We start from the raw sequence: 21051 nt of genomic DNA, 5'->3' as shown, positions 1-21051 counted from the left end.
AACAGCAAAACAAGGTATGTGAGAAAAACAAGATGTTTATCAGAGTGTGTTCAGTTGTTTCAGGCTGTTGAAAACAAGTCTCTTGTCAGGGTATATGGCCTAAGATGGCTGCAAAGATGATAGCCACTTTCGGCTAGGAGTCGGCTCCCAACAGGTCCCCCTTTTTAAATTTGTTTTCAAAAGGGAAGGCTGGGAAAACTTACGAAAACCGTGCCTGTCTTAGGTTGGAACAAAGGACCCCAGCCTCCCTTTCCCGTCTTTGGATACTCAACAGCCATTGATTGAGCTCCTGTCTTAGGATGGTGAGGCCTCCCAGTTCGGGGCAAGGGTCTTGAGGTGTTCTCTTACCCGTCATTGACTATCCGGCTTAGCGCATAAGTTAGGGGTTAATCCTCGTCAGTCTTGATGACAGAGGTTTTAGAGTCCCCTACTTCCAGCCTGTAATAACGGACCTGTATGGGTCTCATTTGAATAGCATCTGTCTGTTGTCATACAAAAGCCATCAGTCTGTTGAACAGCATGAACCTGAGAGACAAGAGACTTAATGCCTGAATTGTTGATGTAAACCATTCGGCCTTAGAGCAACACTCTTTTTTAAGGGTAGCACACAACTCCCTCTGTTGGAGGAGCAAAAAGTATAAGCCTCTTCTATTATGTAGCACTATTTTCTAAATCTAAATCTGTATAAGTACAGAACTGATCATAACTTTGATCTTAACAAAACAAGTAAGGAAATCCCTGTCCCTGCCCCAATCAATCTCAAACCCAAAAAACAACTATAGCAACTGTGGTAATGGGTTCTCTTTTGGGTCTAAACAATGTACCCCACTAAATCATAAATCAGGGAACTAAGAGTCTAATAGAGGACCCTGGAGGTGCGGGTGGTGATGTCTTCTTCTGCACTGAGAACTTTCCAACTCAGGTATGCTGGTTGATCCACTCCAGTGAAGTATCTTCATGTTTCCTGCAAAGAAAAAAATATGCTTCCCAGGGGATTTCTCCTCCCTGGATTTGTTATTGTTGTCTATTTGTTTAATCAGTCTCTCTGGCAGCCAGCATGTGGCATCTGCTGTTTGAGAATCAGAGGAACCAAAATATGCATCAGAGGAATCAAAGCTTTGATCCCCGCTCTTAGTACTCTTATATTTGTGATTAGTAGGGATCAATGGAAGTAACAACAGTTGAGCTATCCTCCTTCCTGTAGGAATGGTGACTATATTCTGTATTGCCTTGGCTATTACCTTAATCTCACCTTGATAATCATTGTCTATAACTCCAGGAAAAATTTGTAGTCCCTGCATAGTAGCACTGCTTCTTCCCACTATCAGGCCAAACACGTTTGGATAGAGTGGTCCAAACACTCCAGTGGGTAAGGCCTGAGGTCCCATTTCTGGGGTTAATACTGTGTGGGTGGCAGAACTGAGGTTCAGTCCTGCGCTTCCTGGTGTTGCTTGACTAAGTTCAGAAAGGGTTTGTTGTTTGCTGGTATGAAACTGACTGCCCCATAAGCCTGTTTTGGCTTGTGTTGGTTCGGGGCCTGGGGCTGGCCCATGTTCCCGTTTCCCTGATTATGTGAAACGGTGTTTCCTTGTGCATCTGTCTTGGACCTACATTCACTAGCCCAATGCATTCCACGTTTGCAACGTGGGCATAGGCCAGGCTGTTTTCTAGGCTGTCTCTGGGTTAACTCATTCTCTGCCTTGCAATCTTTTGCAAAGTGTCCAGGCTTGCCACATTTAAAACAAGCCTTCTTGTCTCTGCTTGCCAAAAAATCTCTTACTGATTGTCCTTGCATGGCAGCTGCCATAGCTAAGCCCTGTTGGTAAGAGGGCCCTATGTCAGAACAGAGTCTGATATACCCAGTAAGGTCTGTCTTTTTCCTATAGGGTCTAATGGCCGCTTGGTAGGCAGGATTGGCATTTTCATATGCAAGTTGTTTCACATAATCTACACCTGCCTCTGCATTACCAAAAATCCTCCCTGCTGTTGTCATTAATCAATGAACAAAATCAGAAAATCGTTCATCAGGCCCTTGTCTGACTGAGGTCAAAGATGCACCAGGGTCTCCCTTTACCCGGAGTTTGCGCCAAGCCTTTATGGCTGCATTTTGAATTTGAGCGAATAAGCCTGGGTCATATTGCATTTGGTTATCACTAGAAGCAAATTGCCCTTCTCCTACTAAGGCATCAAAGGACCAACCATTACCTGCCTGAATGTTTCTCCTAGCTGTCTCTTTACAATTCTCATGATACTCTGATTTCCAAATAAGATAGTCACCACCGCTAAGAACTGCTCTCACTAGAGTATTCCAATCACCAGGAGTCAGCCACTCCTCTGCAACAAATTCTAAGACTGCAAGAGTAAAGGGAGCAGTGGCACCATATTATGCCACTGAATTTTTTAATTCTTTAATAATTTGAAAATTAAATCCTGTGTGATGTCTCCACGCAACCCCTTGAGCGTCTCTAGTCTCTGATACAGGGAAAACCTCAGCCTCTCCCTCCTCTGGCTGATCTGTGCCTGAACTAAAACCAGAGGACAGGGGCTGCCTTTGGACTCCGGGTTGAGGAACACAAGGACCTGGGTGAGTTTCACAATTAGCCTCGCCCTCTCGAGACATCTTCCCTGTCCTTAATTTTTGTAACTGATTAATTAAGTCCCGATACTCTTTCTCTAATTCTATTTGCTGTTTAAGAAAAGAAATTTTGTTGTTTAAGAAAAGAAATTTTGTCCTGCAACTCCTTTCTGTGATCTACAACCGCCATCTCCAGAGCAGGAGCATCTGGAGGTGGAGGAGAATAGGGAGGGGGTCTACGGGAAGAGGGCCATTCAGGGTTGTAATTTTTGGCTGCCTCTTTCTCTAGGTCAGCACAGTTTGGCTCTGACAAATCGATTACTTCAACCTTTGGTCCTATTTTGAATTCTATGCTTTTCTTTTTCTTTTGAACATGAAAGACAGCATTTAAACAGCGAAACAGAAGCAGACAATTGACACGTAAGCAGCAAACAACAAAACAAAAACAGAGAGTTGAGTTCAGGCTGACTTATTTCTTGCCCCATTATCATTACTATGACCTACTGGTCTCCACAAGGCTGCCGCAGTCACCTCTGTTTCACTTCTGAAGTTTCAGTCGACCCTTCTTCCGGTAATGTCCCTCATTGGGCCTCTCGTTCTTGCCGCCTCGAGTTGAGCGCCACTTTGTAACGACCTGTTCGGATCAGTCAGCAGGGTCTCCAGCGCAGGAGTGAGGATGCACGCTTCCAATTCCCGCTGTGTCCTTCACTGTGTCCCACTTACTGGAGCTCCAACGTTGAGGCGCTACTTTGTAGCTGCCCATTCTGCTGCTCCGGTCCACGGGTCAGGGCCTAGCAAGAGAGAGAGTGGGGGCGGAGACTCGAAGAATGGAGACAAGCAGGGAGTCTGATCAAGTCTCGTTCATTGGAAGGAAATCCTGGGTCTTTATACCCTTTACCACGTGCCTTGCCCTCGTGGACAAGCACAGCTGAAGGCACTACGTCATGTGCCTAGCACCGTGGATATCAGATGCACCTAGCTAGCAGTGAGGAGACCAAGTGTGCCTAGCAGCTGGTGGCACTAAACAGCAAAACAAGATATGTAGAAAAACAAGATGTTTATCAGAGTGTGCTCAGTTGTTGCGGGCTGTTGAAAACAAGTCTCTTGTCAGGGTATATGGCCTAAGATGGCTGCAAAGATGATAGCCACTTTCGGCTAGGAGTCGGCTCCCAACAGCCAGTCATCTTCTAATTGGATTTAAAGCTCAGCCCACAGGCTGTAATTGATAACTGGTGGTGTTAATGTGGTCATGAACCTGGTATTCTGATAAGTGGACACAGTAACTAAATGAACTCAAGTTCTTTCAGTTTATTTTCTTTTTTTCTATCCAGTGATTCAGTCACCTCTCAAAATCTGCCAGAAAATAAGAATTGTATGGTAGAGGGGCAATAATATACAAACTCACAGTTGCTCAAAGTGTAGTGAATGTACTGGCCTAGTTGGGGCATCTACATCATACCCCTAATGCCAAAACTCAGGGATATGAGAGGGAGAAGAGATAGTGAGATGGTCAGAGCTGGATGTAGGGATGTCTACAGTGAAACAGCATTGGCCATAAATGTCACTGTCATTGCCTGCATGAATCCACTGTGGTTAATAAGTATGTGGACATCACAAAGCATGCATGCATACATGAAGGTCCAATTATGCTACACCATGAGTGGAGGAGCCATTGGCAGTGGATGGTTCCTGTGGGAGACAGTCAGGCTGAGATGCATCTGGGTTCCAGTCCATTGACCTAAGTCCCTACACACAGAGCAAGCACTAGTTAAAATTAAGAAAAGGCCACGAAGCTGGGAAAATAAAATGCTTTTAAGAGTAAGAAGTAACAGATGGAGGAAGGAAGAGACTCGGTGGACACATGCACTGCTCATGTTCTCCCAAAACAAATATCAATTTCAAAATGGTTAGTTTGGATATATTCACTCTTGACCTGCTTTAGCAATGATTACAGCTTGTGACTCAGGCTGTCATAGAGGTGACAGAGAGACAGCATCTTCCTGGGAAGGCATCGTGAGGGAGCAAGCAAGTGTCCTTCTAACAGTCCCTGTGGGGTCACTTTATATGGAACATCCAGGTCCTATGAATATATAAGTAAAGCCATAGAGATGGGGGTTGGGGGTTGGCAAATTCTTTGAAGGCTATACCATTCTATTCAGGGCCTCAGGCACCAGATACGCAATGCTATAGGAACTGAGTGTTCCCCCTGCACTGACATCTTACTGTGTTCCTATCTTTCCATACCAGATCGCTTCCTTGCCCCCATTTGGATTTATCTATATATTTATTTATATAAATAAATAAAAGAAATGACGAGGAAATATCATTTTTGTATCCTGACTTGGAGGAACTGGGTGAAGTTTAAGGCAGATACTCTTGACTTTCATGATGTTGTCCCATACCAACGGTTTCAGCATCAGAAAAGCCAAAGCTAATTGCACCAGATAAATCAAACCTCTGCGTAGGGAATTCCAGTAGTGGGCGATGGGTCGTTATACACATCAGTGTGATCACAGGAACTGTGGATCTTTCCTCCTGGGAGAGGGACAGGGGAGGTAAGCACAAGCTCAGGGAACACCTGATGATTAATACTCACCCGAGTTGTGAAAACGCACGGAAATGTTGCAGCAATTCTGGTAGAACCCTCACAAAAGCTAACTTTCTTACATAAGCTAATGGATGAAAATACAGACTTGCTGATAGAGAGATGCTGAGATGGGTTCTGGGAGATCTTTACTAGTAAACAACAGGAAGCAGGACTTTAACTTTGTCCAGTGATTTACATCATCTATGTGTCTATTGATCAACGTTCTACATTCTATGGATTCTGGAGGAAAACTCTTTTTTTTTTTTCTTTCAGTGGCCTCTGATCTGTGTGTGCCTTGTAGTTGAGTTTTAGAAGAGCCATTGCACGTGGCATTCACTCCAGAGTGACAGCTCTTAGGCCTTGCTGTGATCGCCTGTGAATAATTGGTGGTTGTTATATAACATTCACTGGGTTCTTTTATTTAGGTTTAGTTTTTTTTTTGCTGTGCACTGTAATGCTAAATGCGAGCCCCCAAACCTCAACATTCTTCCTTGGGAATTTCAGAAGCTTAGCATGACCTCAACCATAAAACAGTCCTGGTAAACATGGCATTCTTTTCTCCTTCTCCTCCCTTCCTTCTCCCTTCCCCTCCCTTCTCCCTTCTCCCTTCTCCCTTCTCCCTTCTCCCTTCTCTTCCCTTCTCCCTTCTCCTCCCTTCTCTCTTCTCCCTTTCCTCCTTCCTCCTCCTCCTCCTTCTCCTCCTCCTCCTCTTACTCCTCTTCCTCCTTCTCCTCCTTCTTTTTTTTAATGAAATGTTTTCTTTATTTACATCCCAAATGTGGCCCCATCTCTCTGTCCCCCCTCCCAGAGTTCTTCACCCCATCCCTCTTCCCCCTTCTCCTCTGAGTGGGTGCTCCCCACCCTCCAAATCTCCCTTTCCTGAGGCATCAAGTCTCTATAGGATTAGACAAATTCCCTCCCACTGAAGCCAGAGAAGGCAGTCATCTGCTACATATGTGCCAATGACCTAGGACCAGACTCTGTATGCTCTTTGTTTGGTGCCTTAGTCTCTGGAAGACCCCAGGGGCCCAGGTTAGTTGGAATGGTTGGTCTTTCTGTGGTGTTGCCATCCCAGTCTGCTTTTTTGGTCTTTTCCCTAACTCTTCCATAGGGCTCCCTGACCTCAGTCCAATGATTGGCTGTAACTCTCTGCTTCCATCTCAGTCAGCTGTGGTAGAGCCTCTCAGAGGACAGCCATGCTAGTCTCCTGTCTGCAAGTATAACATAACATCAGTAATAGTACCAGGGTTTGGTGCCCGCCCATATAATGGATTCCAATTTGGGCTAGTCACTGGTTGGCCTTTCCTTCAGTCTCTGCTCCATTTTTCTGCCTGTATTTTTTTTTTTTTTTTTTTTTTTTAGACAGGAACAATTCTGGGTCAAAAATTCTGAAGGTGAGTTGGTATCCCCATCCCTCCACTGGTCTCGTCAGGTTCCATCCCCCTACTGTTGGGCATTTTGGCTAAGGTCACCCTCACCGAGTCAGTGGAGCTTCACAAATCTCAGGTCTCTGGGACTTTCTAGAGGTCCTCCCCAACCCCACCCCCACCCCCAGAAGTTTCATATTTCCATTTCTTTGTCTTACGGAATCTTTTCAGTTTCATGAGGTCCCATTTGTCATTGGTGTTTTGCAGGAAGTCTCCCCCATGCCAATGTGCTTGAGGCTAGTTCCCAATCTCTGCTCTATTAGATAAAGTGTATCTGGTTTTGTGTGGAGGACCTTGATCCACTTGGACTTGAGCTTTGTAGCAAGGTAATAAATACAGACCTACTTGCATTCTTCTCCCAGTGAGACCAGCACCATTTGTTGATGATGCTGTCTTTTTTTCCACTGTATGGTTTTGCCTTCTTTGTCAAAGATCAAGTGGCCATAGGTGTATGGGTTTACAATTATGGAAGGCTTCACAAATTTACTTGTCGTCTTTTTGAGGGGCCATGCTAAAATCATTCCACCTTTAGTATATATGCTGCCAAAGCCAGCACCCAAACTGGTATCCTATCATGACTGTTTGCTTATGTAATGCAATGGTTCTCTAAGACAACTCCTCATTTGTTGAGAGCCAGCTCCTAGCAGAAAGCGGCTATCATCTTTGCAGCCATCTTCAGCCATATATTTGCAGGATGATACTTTTCCACCATGACAGGAGACTTGTTTTTCTAGCGTGATAGTTTTGCAAGCTGAGCACACTCTGATAACGTCTTTTCTCAGACATATCCTGTTGTGGTTTAGTGCCCCCAGGTGCAGACACTCGTGGTTAAGTGTCTCCAGCTGCACTCCCCTGCTTGTGCTTATATACCCATAGTTGCCTTTCAATAAACGAGCCTTGATCAGACACCCCATCTTGTCTCCATTCTTCTCATCTCTTGCCCTCCATCCCCACTTGTAACAGCCGTTTCTTTTGTAACGGCCTTCAGGTTCTGCTACTTTGTAAAGGCCGGCCGGTTCTGCTGCTCCGGTCCACAGGTCAGGGTCTAGCAAGAGAGAGAGTGGGGACGGAGGAAGGGGGAAAAGGGGGCGAGAGATGCAAAAGATAGATACAAGACAGAGTCCAGTGGAGTCTCTTCAAGTCTCTTCTTTATTCTCCTCTCTTCTTCTATATTCTCCTCACTCCTTCTGACACCTCCTGACACCTCCCACCTTCTCACTCCTCCCACCTCCCACCTCCCACCTCCCACCTCCCTCCCACACATAGAAAGGAAATCCTGGGTATTTATACCCTTTACCACGTGACTTGCCCTCGTGGACAAGCTCAACTGAAGGCACTATGTCACGTGCCTTGTAGCCATGGATACCAGGAGCACCTTGCAGCTGGGGGCACTAAACAGTGTAACAAGATGTTTATCAGAGTGTGCTGAGCTATTGCAGGCTGTTGAAACAAGTCTCTTGTCAGGGTATATGGCTCGAGATGGCTGTAAAGATGACAGCCGCTTTCGGCTAGGAGTCGGCTCCCAACACCCACTCTCTCCCTTGCAGACCCTGTCGACTGACCTCAAAGGCCGGGCAGGTTGCTAGATCGGGTAAGAGGTTTTGATATGCCAGAATAGACTTGCTAAAAGGTCTTTTGTGTAACGCTCAATAGGATTCTTCTGCAAAACTCCTAGGCTGTCCCTCAGAAGCAGACTCCCCTGCTGCTTTTGCAAAAACCTATCACGTCTTGCAGTGCCCCTCCTTCTCTGACCATCTTGCTGACTTAGTACACTGACAGTTATTCATACAGGGTGTCAACACAGGAGAACACGGCTCACTTATGCATGTGCAGTACTGGGTAGTAAGCCAAAACCTCCATTCTAGGCTAGTGCTTTGCCTCTACGGAAGCTCCCTATCTGCTTTTCCACTTCTTACTTAGAAACAAGAGGCTCCATACTTTCCCCTACCTGCTTTGGATTCAGGATTCTTCTGCCATAAGATCCAAAGTAGCTGGAGGTGTAGAGGGAAAAGTTATGGATACTGGGTATATAGAATCCTTTTTAGACATAAAATATTCTTTAGGCTTTCTTTACAAAGACATGGAGGCATGAAGCAGGTTGGAAATGTGGACAGACTGGCTAGAATGCAATTTTGCCAGGTGTAACCAAGCTGAGAACCATAGTGACAGGGCAAGGCTGAAGTAACAGGGCAGGACCACATTCTTGGGAAAGATAAGCGTACAGAGAGTTTTCACCTGATCCTGACTCACGTAGGTTGGGTTCCTTTGGAATGTTCCACTATTTTTATGTTATACCACCCTAGCAACCCCCTCACCCCCTTCCCATTCCTTGGTTTGTGGTTTTTCCCTATAAAAACTCCTTTCAAACTGGCTGTCGGGGTCAATTCAGCTCCTGCGTGGGCATGCGAATTGACCGGCAGCTAGTTGTCACGCCCTAATAAATAACCTCGCAATTGCTCCAGTACATGGTGTCTCGAGCAGATTACTGGGTGGTCGTGACTTTCTGAGACTTGAGAGAGGGTCTCCCCTCTGCGGAGGTCTTCAGAGGCATAGGCAAGGGCACCCAAGGGGGGTTCAAAAATAATCTTAAGCAGATAATGCTCACCCCCACATGAGGGGTACTGCTGCTGGTATTATAAGCAAAACTGTGGACATGTTATTTCCCTCCCTCGCCTCTTTTTTGGGACAGTCCCACTACATGCCTCTGGGTCTCCTAGAACTAGAGTTTCTTCCGTCTCTGCCTCCCAAGTGACTAAAGGCATATGGCTTCATTGTTTTTTGAGCTTTAGTAACATTTTATAATACACAGATTGAAGATAAATATCAACTTATTGATGAGAAACAACTCACAAACTCAAACTATCATGGGGAAAGGCTTGATTTACAAACATCTTCTCTGATGAGTCTGGATATTTCTGTCTGTTTTTTTGTTTTGTTTGTTGTTTTGTTGAGACAGGGTTTCACTGTGTAGCCCAGGCTGATTTGGGACTCATGCTGTAAACAAGGCAAGCCTGGAACTCACAGAGGTGCCTTCATTTGCTTCCAGGATGCTGCATTAAAGGTGAGTTCCACCACCTCAGGCTGTGAAACCTGAGAGCTAAAAGCAGCCTGACTCCCTGATTTTGCTCTCCATCCTCTGTGAGGAAAACTTTATTTTGTGCTAGGCACCCACCCTAAATTACTAAATGATAAGCTCCTGGCAACTTCCTTCCTCCAGAAAATTGTTAAACTCTCTGAATGCTTGCTCAATTAATGCTTGCTCTGGTTTCTGCAAACTAGCTTACTGACACTCAGTTGGTAGTGAGGCTACCAGTGGTTTCCTCGAATAGCTGTAAATTCCATCGAAATGAAGTAATTAGGAACTTTGCCATTAAAATCCTCTTTCCTTTAAGCTGGGCCACAGGAACTGGGGAAAGCGGCATCTCACATAAACATTCGGCTCATAAGAACTAGACACAATTCGTGGTCTCCATGTTTCCTAACTAGGTGACACTAGTTTGCAGACAGACATTAGGGCAGAAATGCAGAACTGTTGGGAGCGACCTTGCTTAAACGTTAATTGCCTTGTCAGCCATTAGTGCTTACTGGCACACAGTCTTGGCCTTTGTGGAAAAATACCAGCCCAGTTGAGAACAAATAGCTATAGATCTTAAGGACAGGTGCTTAGCAACCCGTTCTGTTCTTTCTGCTGAACTTTTTACCTAGCCAACATCCTGTTCTTGAGAACACCTGCATTCCCCAGAGACAAAGCGACCCTACCCCACCCCCACACCCCATATCCTGCTTCTACGAGTATATAAACTGTGTGGGAAAAATAAAAATTCATCAGCTCGATCAGACTTGCTGTCCGTTCTTCGCGGCTCTTGTTCCCCCATTCTCTTCCAGGTGGTCCCCCCAGTCCCTGTTCACCTCCCCTCAGGCAGGGGCACAGTCGGGAGCAATCTTGCTTATATGCTGGAGGCCTAAGTCAGCCATACATGCCTACTAACACAAAGTCTTGGTCTCTGTGGGAAAACACTAACCCTAGAACAGGAAGCCTTGCTGGAAAACTACCAACCTAAACAAGAACAAGTAATCATAAATCTTGTGCGTAGGTAGCCTTGGTGTAAAGTACCAGCTCAGATAAGAAAAAAATGATTCATAGACAGAGTCATCGTGATTTGTTCCATCCTGGTTTTTTTCTGTGAACTTTTATACAGCCTGGAAGATATCTGTACTCCCTCTGAGTACACCCACGCTCCTGCGTCATCCCCTTCCCCACATCCTGCCTCTATGTGTATATAACCCCTGTGTGAAAAAAATTACAATATCAGACTACTGCAATCGCCTGTTTCCCCATTCTCTTTAAGGTGGTCCCCCAGCCCTAGTCCACTGCCCTGCTTTACCGGGCAAGGCTTAGAACCCTTAAGTAGTACAGTAACTCGCTCTCCCAGGTGTCCTGGAACGCCATCGCACAGACTTATGGGAAATGTAGTCTGTAACCAGTGACGTCACAGCTCGGTACTTTTGGTAAACCGAGTTCGTCTTTTGGTAAGCATGTGCGGCTCTTATCCAAAGCTGGGACAGACTCTGGTCATGCTGAGCTCTCCAGCTGGATCTCTGACATGAAGGTTGGTCCAGGGTTCAGTCATCTCAGGGGCTGTTCGAGTGCGTAGATCCGGAGGGAACAGCACCGGGTAGAATGGAGTAATGGAGAGGCTGATTTGGAGGAGCTTCCTGGTCGGGGCTGGGGTGGGGAGGGGAGGGTGCGGAAAAGGCGCTGCGGGTGGTGGTGGGAGTGACCTCTGTGTCAGAATGTATCTAGCTGACTGAATTCAAGGAATGGAGAAGCTTGTAAGGACCTGGGCAGTGTTGGTTGGGTGAAGGTCTTTGCCTGGACGTGGTGCTTCTGGGCGTTCACTTTCCAGCTTGCTGGTGGAAGTATTTGCACATTAAATGGGCCACTCTCCTGTGGCTACTACTGGACTTCTCATTATGTTTAGGCAAGTAGAGATCCGGTCCTTTCTGTACTTTATGCCTGTCCGTTAGGGACTTTAAGAGCACTGAGAAAGACCACCAAACAAAACTGTGAAGTAAAAGGTAAAAACCAAACCAACAAACCAAACGAAACTGCTTTATTTAGAGCCACAATCTCCTTTGCCAGTTTAAGAGTTGCTGCAAAAGGGAAGACAGGGGTTGGAATTCTTCAAGACACACGCCACAAATGTCTAAATTTTGTTGATTTTCTGCTTCACGAGGCATCCTATTCTTTGTTTTCTAAGCAAGCAGGTAATAGAGATTAAAGAAGCAGAATGCATGTCCGGTTAATATTGTTTGCTGTTTGTTTGTTGTGTTGTACAACGCTCAGTTGGAAATGGAGCTAGTTTTTAACCATCGCACACGCAACTACTCTTGTCTTGATTTGAGGTGACCGAAGTTGCTAGGTTTGGGGACACAGTCCCGTAGGGGAGATTACATATGTGATGTTTATCTCACTTTCTGTGGAATAAATTGTGGATGTAAAGATGGTTCACGTGGATGGATTAGGAATTCCTCGGGGAACTGTTTAATTCCTCACTTGAAAATAGCTTGACACCCAAGTTCGCTAAAAGGATATTGAGCTGTTTCTCAGTGTAGGATCAATCTACCTAAATAGAACAAGACATAAAAATTTTGCCTCAGGGGTTGTAACCTTAGAGGTTATAAAGCATGGGACTGTAAACCTGTCACAGGGTGTTAACAGAGGACAGCAGAGGTGCCCTCATTGTAAGATTGCACACGCGCTGCCTTTTCAACCGGCTGAGCCTTGGTCAAACTGTTCTCTAAATGTACAGTTCTGATTTATGGATTTGGGGTATATACTGTCTGTCCTGGTTGATGAACCTATGGTTGAACCCAACATCTGTATTCCCAATAATTCTCTGTGCTTCTGGATATCATGGCCTCTTCAGTCTCTCTTACCAGAGGGACTGGGGGATCCCTGAGCTTTGTATTGATCGTCCTAGACGTGTTAATCCTATAACAAGGAGCGGAAAATAATAGAAACCGTCAGCTCTCCCTGTTCCATCAGGGACAGTGACGTGGAGAATGCCAAACCCTTTCAGGATGGAGGCATGTGTTGGTGTGAGGGCAGATGTGGGCTTAGGGATTTTAGTGACTTGAGGGGTCTTGAAGGTCTGTGGAGGGGACACAGCTCTGCTCACCTGACAGGCTGTGTGCATTGCTCTCCATTTTCAGCCTTGTCTTCCAGGCTACTGTATAGTCTGGGATTTCTGGTCAACCAACTATTGCTGAATGTGGCGGGCAGGTTCTGTGATGTCCCTGTATAGTCTTATGAAGTGTTTCTCCAAGTACTTACATTATAAACACTAAAAGATGGAATTGAGGAGCTCTGGGCCACTCAGGGTCCTGTGATTGCCACGTTGTAGCCTCCTATTTGCTGTCATTCAGGGATGTGGCTATAGATTTCTCTCCAGAAGAGAGGGGATGCCTGGAGCCTGCTCAGTGGAATCTGTACAAGGACGTGATGATGGAGAACTACAGCAACCTTGATTTCCTGGATGACGATTGTATCTATAGTCGATTCTTTTTCATCATCAACATGTAGCTTCCCCCTTTGGTACAGTATCTCATTGAACTTTCTATTATACCCTTCCTTTTAAGGAAATACTGGGGAGACTGACATATAGCTAAGAAACGTGTTACTTTTCTTTCTGTCTTTGTAGCTTGTTCGTGTTGGAAGTATGTTTCCTCCACTTTAGTGGGAATCTTAGAAAGTTTATTTATATATTTCATAATTCAATTATTAATGTTTTTCCTTTAAATGAAAATCAGAATCTGCAGATTATAACTTCCTCCACAGTATTCTAATTCCAACCAGAAAACATGTAAAGAATTATTTTTTTATGATTTCTTTTATTCCATCATCACTTTTCTTATCAACATTGTACTACATGGCACAAGCCCAGCAGAACACTCAGTGTTGTTCCTCTTTCCTACTGTAAGATTCCGGCAAGCCTTAGCTTACCTGGGACGCTGAGTGAACCACGCGGGGCCAGGAATCAGTGCAAATAGCAAGAGGAATTTATTGTTCCAATGCATTGGGGTTTTCCTACACAGAAGGTGAAGTGGTGACCCCGCACAGCTTGTTCAGTGAGCTTCTTATACAGTTTTCAGGGCAGCAGCCATTAGGCACAATGTGACTGGCAGAACAGTGTGATTTTTTAAACTGATTGGTCTTTAGGGAATGAGGTGTCAAGGACTTCCGTTGTTGTCTGTAAAACCAAGGGTCTTCAGGTGTGAAAAGATAAAAAGTAGCTGTTGTGCCTCCAGGTGTGGAGGGAGTCAGAGGACAGACGAGACATCCAAAGATACAACAGGAAGCCAGGATCTACCATGAACACTGAGATTATGCTGTGGTAGAAATTATTTTCATGGTATTGCCTTTAACATCTTCTGCTATGACAAAAAGAGGTCTCTCAGACATTTATAAGTGTCTAAGCTTGTATTCCCCCTCTGGCGAGCTCTGCTTATATTTAACGAGTATGCAAAGTTCCTCATTTTGTTGTGTATACATTATAGTGCTAGACACGTGGATGCCACCCAATGCTGGTCAGACCAAGTCATTTATTTGCTGTGAAGAGCAGGCTGACCTAGAAAGACCTTTCCACCCTGAAGGGAGGCATTGGCCCTGGGCTGTATTGGCTTGGGAGAAGTTTAATGTCTGCTTATTTCCTTAGGGCATTTAGGTCTATTTAAATGACGTGCGTGATCTTGACATAATTTCAGTGAGTGGTATCTATGAAGAAAATTGTCCCTTTTTTTTTTTTTTTTTTTTTTTGATTTTCCAGTTTTATTGAAGTACCAGTGTTTGAAGTTTGACCTAATGATTTTTTTGGATTTCCTTGGTGTCTGGTGCTATGTCCTCCTTTTTTTTTTTTCTTTTGATTTTATTAATTTGGATGTTTTCTCTCTGTCTTTTCCTTAGTTTGGATAAGGGTTTGCTCATCTTGTTGATTTTTTTCCCAGAGAACCAACTCTTTGTTTCATTGATTCTTTGTGTTGTTTGGTCTTGTTGTATTGACTCCAGCTCTGAGTTTATTTCCTGCCATCTACTGCTTTTGGGTGTGTTTTCTTCCATTTGTTCTAGAGCTTTCCTCTGTGCTGTGTTGTAGTGTGAGATCTCTCCAGTTTCTTTATGAAGGCACTTAGTGCTATGAGCTTTCTTAGGACTGTTTTCCTTGTGTCCCCTGTAAGTTTGGGTGTGTTGTGCATTCATTTTCATTCAATTCTAGGAAGTCTTTCCATTTCTTTCTTACTTTCTGCCTTGACCTAGTAGTCATTCAGTAGAGGGTTTTCAGTTTCCATGAGTTTGTAGGCTTTCTGCTGTTATTGAAATCCACTTGTAATCCATGGTGGTCCAATAGGATGCAGGGAGGTATTTCAGTTTTCTTAGATCTTTTAAATCTTGCATTATGACTGGGTATATGGTCAATTATGCAGAATTCTGTGAGATGGTAAGAAGAAAGTATACTCTTTTGTGTTTGGGTGACATGTTCTTTGTATATATTTTAGGTACATTTTGATTCATAACATCTGTTGGCTCCATTACTTTTCTGGTTTTTTTTTTTTATTTTCTGGATGACATGTCCATTGGTGAGAGTGGGGTACTGAAGTCTCCCACTATTAATGTGTGAGGGTCCATGAGGGATTTAAGCTTCAGTATAGTTTCTTTCCCAAACATGTCCCTTGCATTTGAGATGTCATCCTGGTGGATTTTCCCTGTGATGTGTATGAAGTGTCCTTCCCCATGTGTTTTGAATAATTTTGGTTGGAAGTCTATTTTGTTAGATATTAGAGTAAATTACACCAGCTTGATTTTTGGTCCATTTGGTTGGAAACTCTTTTTTCCAACACTTTACTCTCATGTAATGTGTATCTCCGATGGTGAAGTGCGTATTTTGTATGCAGCACAGGACTGGATCCTGTTTTTGCATCTGTTCTGTTAGCCTGTGTCACTTTGTTAGGGAAATGACATAATTCATATTGGGAGACATTAATGACTAATGATTGTTAATTCCTGTTATTTTTTTATTGGCAGTGGTGATGGTAGAGTGTTTGTGTGTGTGTGTGTGTATGTGTGTGTGTATGTGTGTGTGTGTGTCTGTGTGTGTGTGTGTATGTGTGTGTGTATGTGTGTGTATGTGTGTGTGTGTTACCTTCTTTTTGTTTCACTAATATGAAATTATTTATTTCCTATGTTTTTATGTATGTATTTATCCTCCTTGGATTGGAATTTACCTTCTAGTGTCTTCTGCAGGGTTGGATCTGTGGATTAATATTGGTTAAATTTGACCTTGTCATATAATATCTTGTTTTCTACCTCTGTATATGGTAGGCTTGGATGGTATCCATGGTCTCTTAGAGTCTGCAAGATATCTGTTCATGCCTTTCTGGATTTAGAGCTTTTGTTCAGAAATCAGGAGTAATTCTAATCGGTCTCCCTATATATGTTACTTGGCCTTTTCCCATTGCAGCTTTTAATAGTCTTTTGTCATTCTGTATTTTTAATGTTTTGAATATTATCAACATGGGGACTTTCTTCTCTGGGCCCATCAATTTGCTGTTCTGTAAGTTCCTCGTAACCTTTAAAGGCATCTCCTTTTTTTAAGTTAGGAACGTTTTCTTCTATGATGTTGTTAAAACATTTCCTAGGCCTTTGAGCTGGAATTCTTCTCCTTCTTCTATTCCTGTCTTTCTTGGGTTTGGTTTTCATGGTGTCCCAGATTTTCTCAAGAAATTTTAATCAAGAAAATTTTTTCGGAAGAAACATTTTCTTTGACTTCTGTATCAGTTTCTTCTATCTTACCTTCTACATCTGAGATTCTCTCTTGTATTCTGCTGGCGATGCTTGCATCTGTAGTTCCTGTTAACGTGTATAGATTTCCTATCTCCAGGATTCCCTCAGTTTGTGTTTTCTTTATTTCTTTGACTTTTGTTTTCAGGACTCAGAACAGTTTCATTCATTTCCTTCACCTGTTTATTTCCCCTCACCCCCCCCCCCTCGCCCTGATTTCATTAAGAGGTGAATTCGTTTCCTTCAGCTGTTTGTGTTTTCATGAATTTCTGTATGCAACTCACTACTTTCCTCTTTAAGGACCTCTGTCATTTTCATATAGATGGTTTAAAGTCTTTTGCTTGTGTTTCATCTGTGTTGGGATATTCAGGGCTTGCTGTAGTCCGGTTGCTGAGCTCTGGTGGTGACGTATTGCCTAGGCTGTTGTTTTGTCCTTACACTTCCATCTAGGCAGCTGGTTTGCCATAGTTGAGTTTTGTTGCTGATTTCTGCATTTGTCTTACTTAATGGGTCTTTTTCTTCATGTTTCTATTTCCTCTGTGGACTTCTGTCCTGGTGGCCTGTGTTTATGGTGACAGGTGAGTCTACTGGTTCACTATGGTGCCTCCACTGGGGTTTTGAAAGTCTGGGTGACCTCTAGCCTTCTGGGTGCTGGCATGGCCTCTGGGGTCAATGTGCTGACATTATTCCGGGGGTGGGGGGGGTGTCTGAGTTTTACCTGGGGTCTGAGTTACAGTTTTGTCCTCTGGTAGAGCAGTGTGCTTCTCTAAGTTTTATGGGCTAGGGGATGGTGATGAGGGGGGTGAGAGCTGTTTGGACAAAGCTGTGCTGACTCTAAGGACTGTTTGTGGTCTGTGGCTTGGTCCTATCTTGGATTCTGGGTACCAGCATGTCCTCTGCCAAAGCAGGGGGCTTCTGCTATAGATAGAAGTCCTGCAATTTAAATTTAAGAAGTCAAAAACGTTTTATTCATAAAATTTCATAATATTATGAAAATAAACATGGTACTTTCAGTTATGTTAGAGGTAGTAAAATGTTTTGTTGCACCGTCCAGTCTCTAGACCTGTCGGAATCATTATGTCTATATTTAACATGAGTCCAAAAGGAAGAAGGGAACACTTGTTCCTTCTAGAGGTCTCCTGTTGATTTTGTAAACTTCCTTCTAGAGTGTATTAGCTTCCAGATCTGTTGAGTAGACATAAAGTACAAAGCAATTACAGTGGGTGTCTCCACTGCTTGAGAGAATTAGGGTGTGAGTGCAGAATCTAAGATCCTCCAAATCATGAGGGGATCCATCCTCCTGTACTGAGAGACACGAGGAGTAATCCATCTTTCCTGCAGATAAGGAGTTCCTGGTCTGGCTTACAGGCCAGAGTGGGACGGGAGCAGAAGACACTGCATGCATCCTTATCCTGTGAGGCTAGCATGCCATTTACTCTGATAGGTCTGCGACCAAGCCCGCCCAGTCAGCCAACAGGTTTTCCAGCTCAGGAGTGAGTGAGGATTAAAAGAAAAGAGACGATTAGACAATATCATAGCATGACCCCAGCCAGTTCTGAGGCTGAAGGCTGAGGCAGGTTTATTTTTTTTTCCCACTCTTCTTTTAAACCATTTTAATTACATGCAAGTATTTAGGTCAGTTCTAGGTTGAGGAAGCAGCAATACAATAGCTGCAAATAGTCAAGGAACAAACAAGGCTATAAACAAAGTCCTCTGATCACTCCCAAGTTCACTTTCACGATCACTGCATCTAAGGGCTCATCAGGATGACAAAAATATCTGAGCCTACTTTCCTGTCCAAGCCCAAAGTCATATTTGTGCCTGAGCCCTACTTCTTTGTTCTAGTCTAAGACTTAGATTTCTGACTGAAATTATTTCTGTTTTAGCCTAAAATTAGATTCCTGCCTGAACTTACTTCCTGTCATGGCCCAATGTCAGATTCCTGCCTGAAGCCCATTTCCATGTCCTTGCCCAGCGTCAGATTCCTGCCAAGCAGCCCCCAAAGCTCTCCACAGGTCTGTGTCCCATCTGAGCAGAAGTGTGCTATTTGATCCTGGCAGTGATCCTGTATTGATTTAACCCTTTTCATTCAAGCATTCAGTTTCAATAACCATTTTTAAGTATACCTGATTTGAATATTTTTGAATATTAAGCAATTTTGAAGTTGAACTTCACTGTGTTTGAGATACCTTAAGTTTACGTTTGTGCAGAGCACTGTCTAATGGAAGGTATAAATTTGTCTCTCTCTCCAATCTTGTCTCTGTAAATGAATTACATTTATACTTGTCATGAATTTAATCGCAGTTCTTGTCACATTACTTATAAGTAATCATTGATAATATGACTGTACTGATTAATTACCTTTGTTGTAACAGCTTACATTGTATTAATGACTCTCATATGTATCAGACTACTAATAATATGAGAATAATAAATGAAATAATAATAAATAGTAATAAATGAAAGTAATTGATCTTTATTAAAAATCCCATCCTTAGCTGGGCAGTGGCGGTGCACGCCTTTAATCCCAGCACTTGGGAGGCAGAGACAGGCGGATTTCTGAGTTCGAGGCCAGCCTTGTCTATACAATGAGTTCCAGGACAGCCAGGGCTACACAGAGAAACCCTGTCTCAAAAAACAAAAAAAATAAAATAAAATAAAATTAAAAAAAATTCATTGTCTTGATTCGTTGACCACAGACGTTCTCAACGTTCATAATGCTATGACCTTTTAATACATTTCCTCATGCTGTAGTGACCTTAACCACAAAATTGTTTTCATTGCTATTTCATAACTATAAATTTGCCTGTGACAGACTTTCGTCATGACTCATGGGTTAATAACAACTGCTGTATAATGTGCCTTTACTAAATCTAACTCAGTCCTACAGATTCGCTACATTAAGTAGCTTGTTTTATCATAAAGAATATAATCCGGGGGAGGAATAGTAAGGGTGAAAAGCGTACGATTAATTATCACCACAGTTCTTGTCATGACACAGTTTCTCCAATATCTTTAATTCATTGCTTTTAAAAAAATGTAAATAGAAGTTTATAACCTTAGGAACAATGACCTCACATGAGAGACAAGCCAGTTTCAGTTCCACGCATTCAATCTGTTGAATGGTGTAAGAACAGTGGATCTTCCAAAGCTGTAGGTGCGCTGTGTGAGACTATTTTCTCAGCAGGAGTCGTCAGCTGGGGCAACAGTTGGATAAAACTCGGGCGAAATGGAGTCACGTTTGACAGTTCAGTACCAGACTTTGCACTGTTTCTTCTACGCCTCAGAAAATTGCACTCATTTGTAGACACCAAGGTGTGTGTGAAACCATTGGAAGACAGTAACTTCACACATGAGTTTCTTTCCTAGAAAATTCCATAGCATTCTTTTCTGACATATTTACATAACATGTTCATGTTAGCAAAACTCACCTCATCAAAGTTGCTTTAAGAATTACAGAAATATCATGTAACTTTTCCCCACCACATATTCAGTTATAAAGATTTAAGCGTACACTAAATTTTGCTTTTACTTTGATGATGGCCCAATCTCACACAATCACAGTTAACTTTCTCTTCCCAGGCTACACTACTTTATACCTTCATGGATGACCACCTATGTAACATTTATACTGTTTAATGGGTTTGTTAGTAAAATGTTACCACTTACTTTGAAAAACAAGACATTGTGTTTATGTTCTATTTGGTTCCGAAGTTATTCCAGCAGAAGGATAAATTACTTCACCTACAGTATTTTTTTTTTATTTAAGTACACCAAACTGCTTTATCACGTATCAGTCTAAGTTTTGTTTTATTTTTACTTTTTTCTTTTATTTAGAATGAAGATGTACTTAAATTGTCCAGTCCAGTCTTGGATCCGTCTGTCAGTAACTTCTGAGAAGCTAGAAATGTAATCAGGCTGACAAAGGCTGAGTTGGAAATCACTTTTTAAAAGGTAATTTTCATCTCCACATCAGCTTAGTGCTTCATTATTTTAAAGGACAACTGAGTCAACATGATTTATCAGGGGGTAGTAAGACTCAAATCAGAACAGGTGGACCAGAAAGGACTTGTAACCTAATATTTCTGTGAAAGGATTTACTCACATCCATACACCTCTAGTTGTGGCTCTGGAGTTGAAAACCATCCTCACTCCCCAAGGTTGTCATATGAATTCTGCATTTTCCTTCCACACTCTACTGCAGGTTTCTGAGGAGAATTCCAGGAACAATAGAAGTCGCCCTACCTGGATTCCAGGAATTCCTTCTCGCCGGCTTTTGGCCACGTGACTCTGACGTCACAAGGAAATCCTATCTGGCTTTTGATCAGCACACGTGAATCTTCTCCAAAGTTGGACTGGCGTCCCTTGCTGCAGTACATTCCTGTAGTCTCTCTGACTTGGAGGTTGGTCCAGGGAGCAGCATAGCTTGGGGCTTTGTGCAGGAGCTTAGTTCCGTCTGGGCTGGGTGGGAGGGCAGAAAAAGATGCTTGAATTTGCCACGCTGAACTGGCTGGGACTTGTGAGGTTGCAAGGAAGGGCAGGTTGTTTGGGATTGTAACGATTTCCTTAGGACACCGGAACAGCTCGGTAGTGGGGGAGTGGATGATAGTGCCAGGACCAGGATTGC

The 21051-nt window shown here is 43.3% G+C and overlaps 1 long non-coding RNA gene across 2 annotated transcripts; it reads left to right on the top strand.

Moving 5' to 3' along the window:
- The first annotated feature begins 11089 nt into the window (after positions 1-11089).
- LOC114636948 lies at positions 11090-20787 on the top strand. Of its 2 annotated transcripts, none has more exons than XR_003713708.1 (3): positions 11090-11199; positions 20262-20378; positions 20629-20787. It is a non-coding gene; the product is annotated as an uncharacterized LOC114636948 (long non-coding RNA). The 2 variants fall into 2 exon arrangements; XR_003713707.1 differs by lacking the exon at positions 11090-11199 and adding an exon at positions 18388-18439.
- The last annotated feature ends 264 nt before the right edge of the window (positions 20788-21051 follow it).

Source organism: Grammomys surdaster, unplaced genomic scaffold (assembly GCF_004785775.1).
Source record: "Grammomys surdaster isolate TR1022 unplaced genomic scaffold, NIH_TR_1.0 125089, whole genome shotgun sequence".
In the NCBI taxonomy this organism is placed as follows: Eukaryota; Metazoa; Chordata; class Mammalia; order Rodentia; family Muridae; genus Grammomys; species Grammomys surdaster.
Note: the sequence above shows the minus strand (reverse complement) of the source record. Positions and strands in the feature narration are given on the sequence as shown.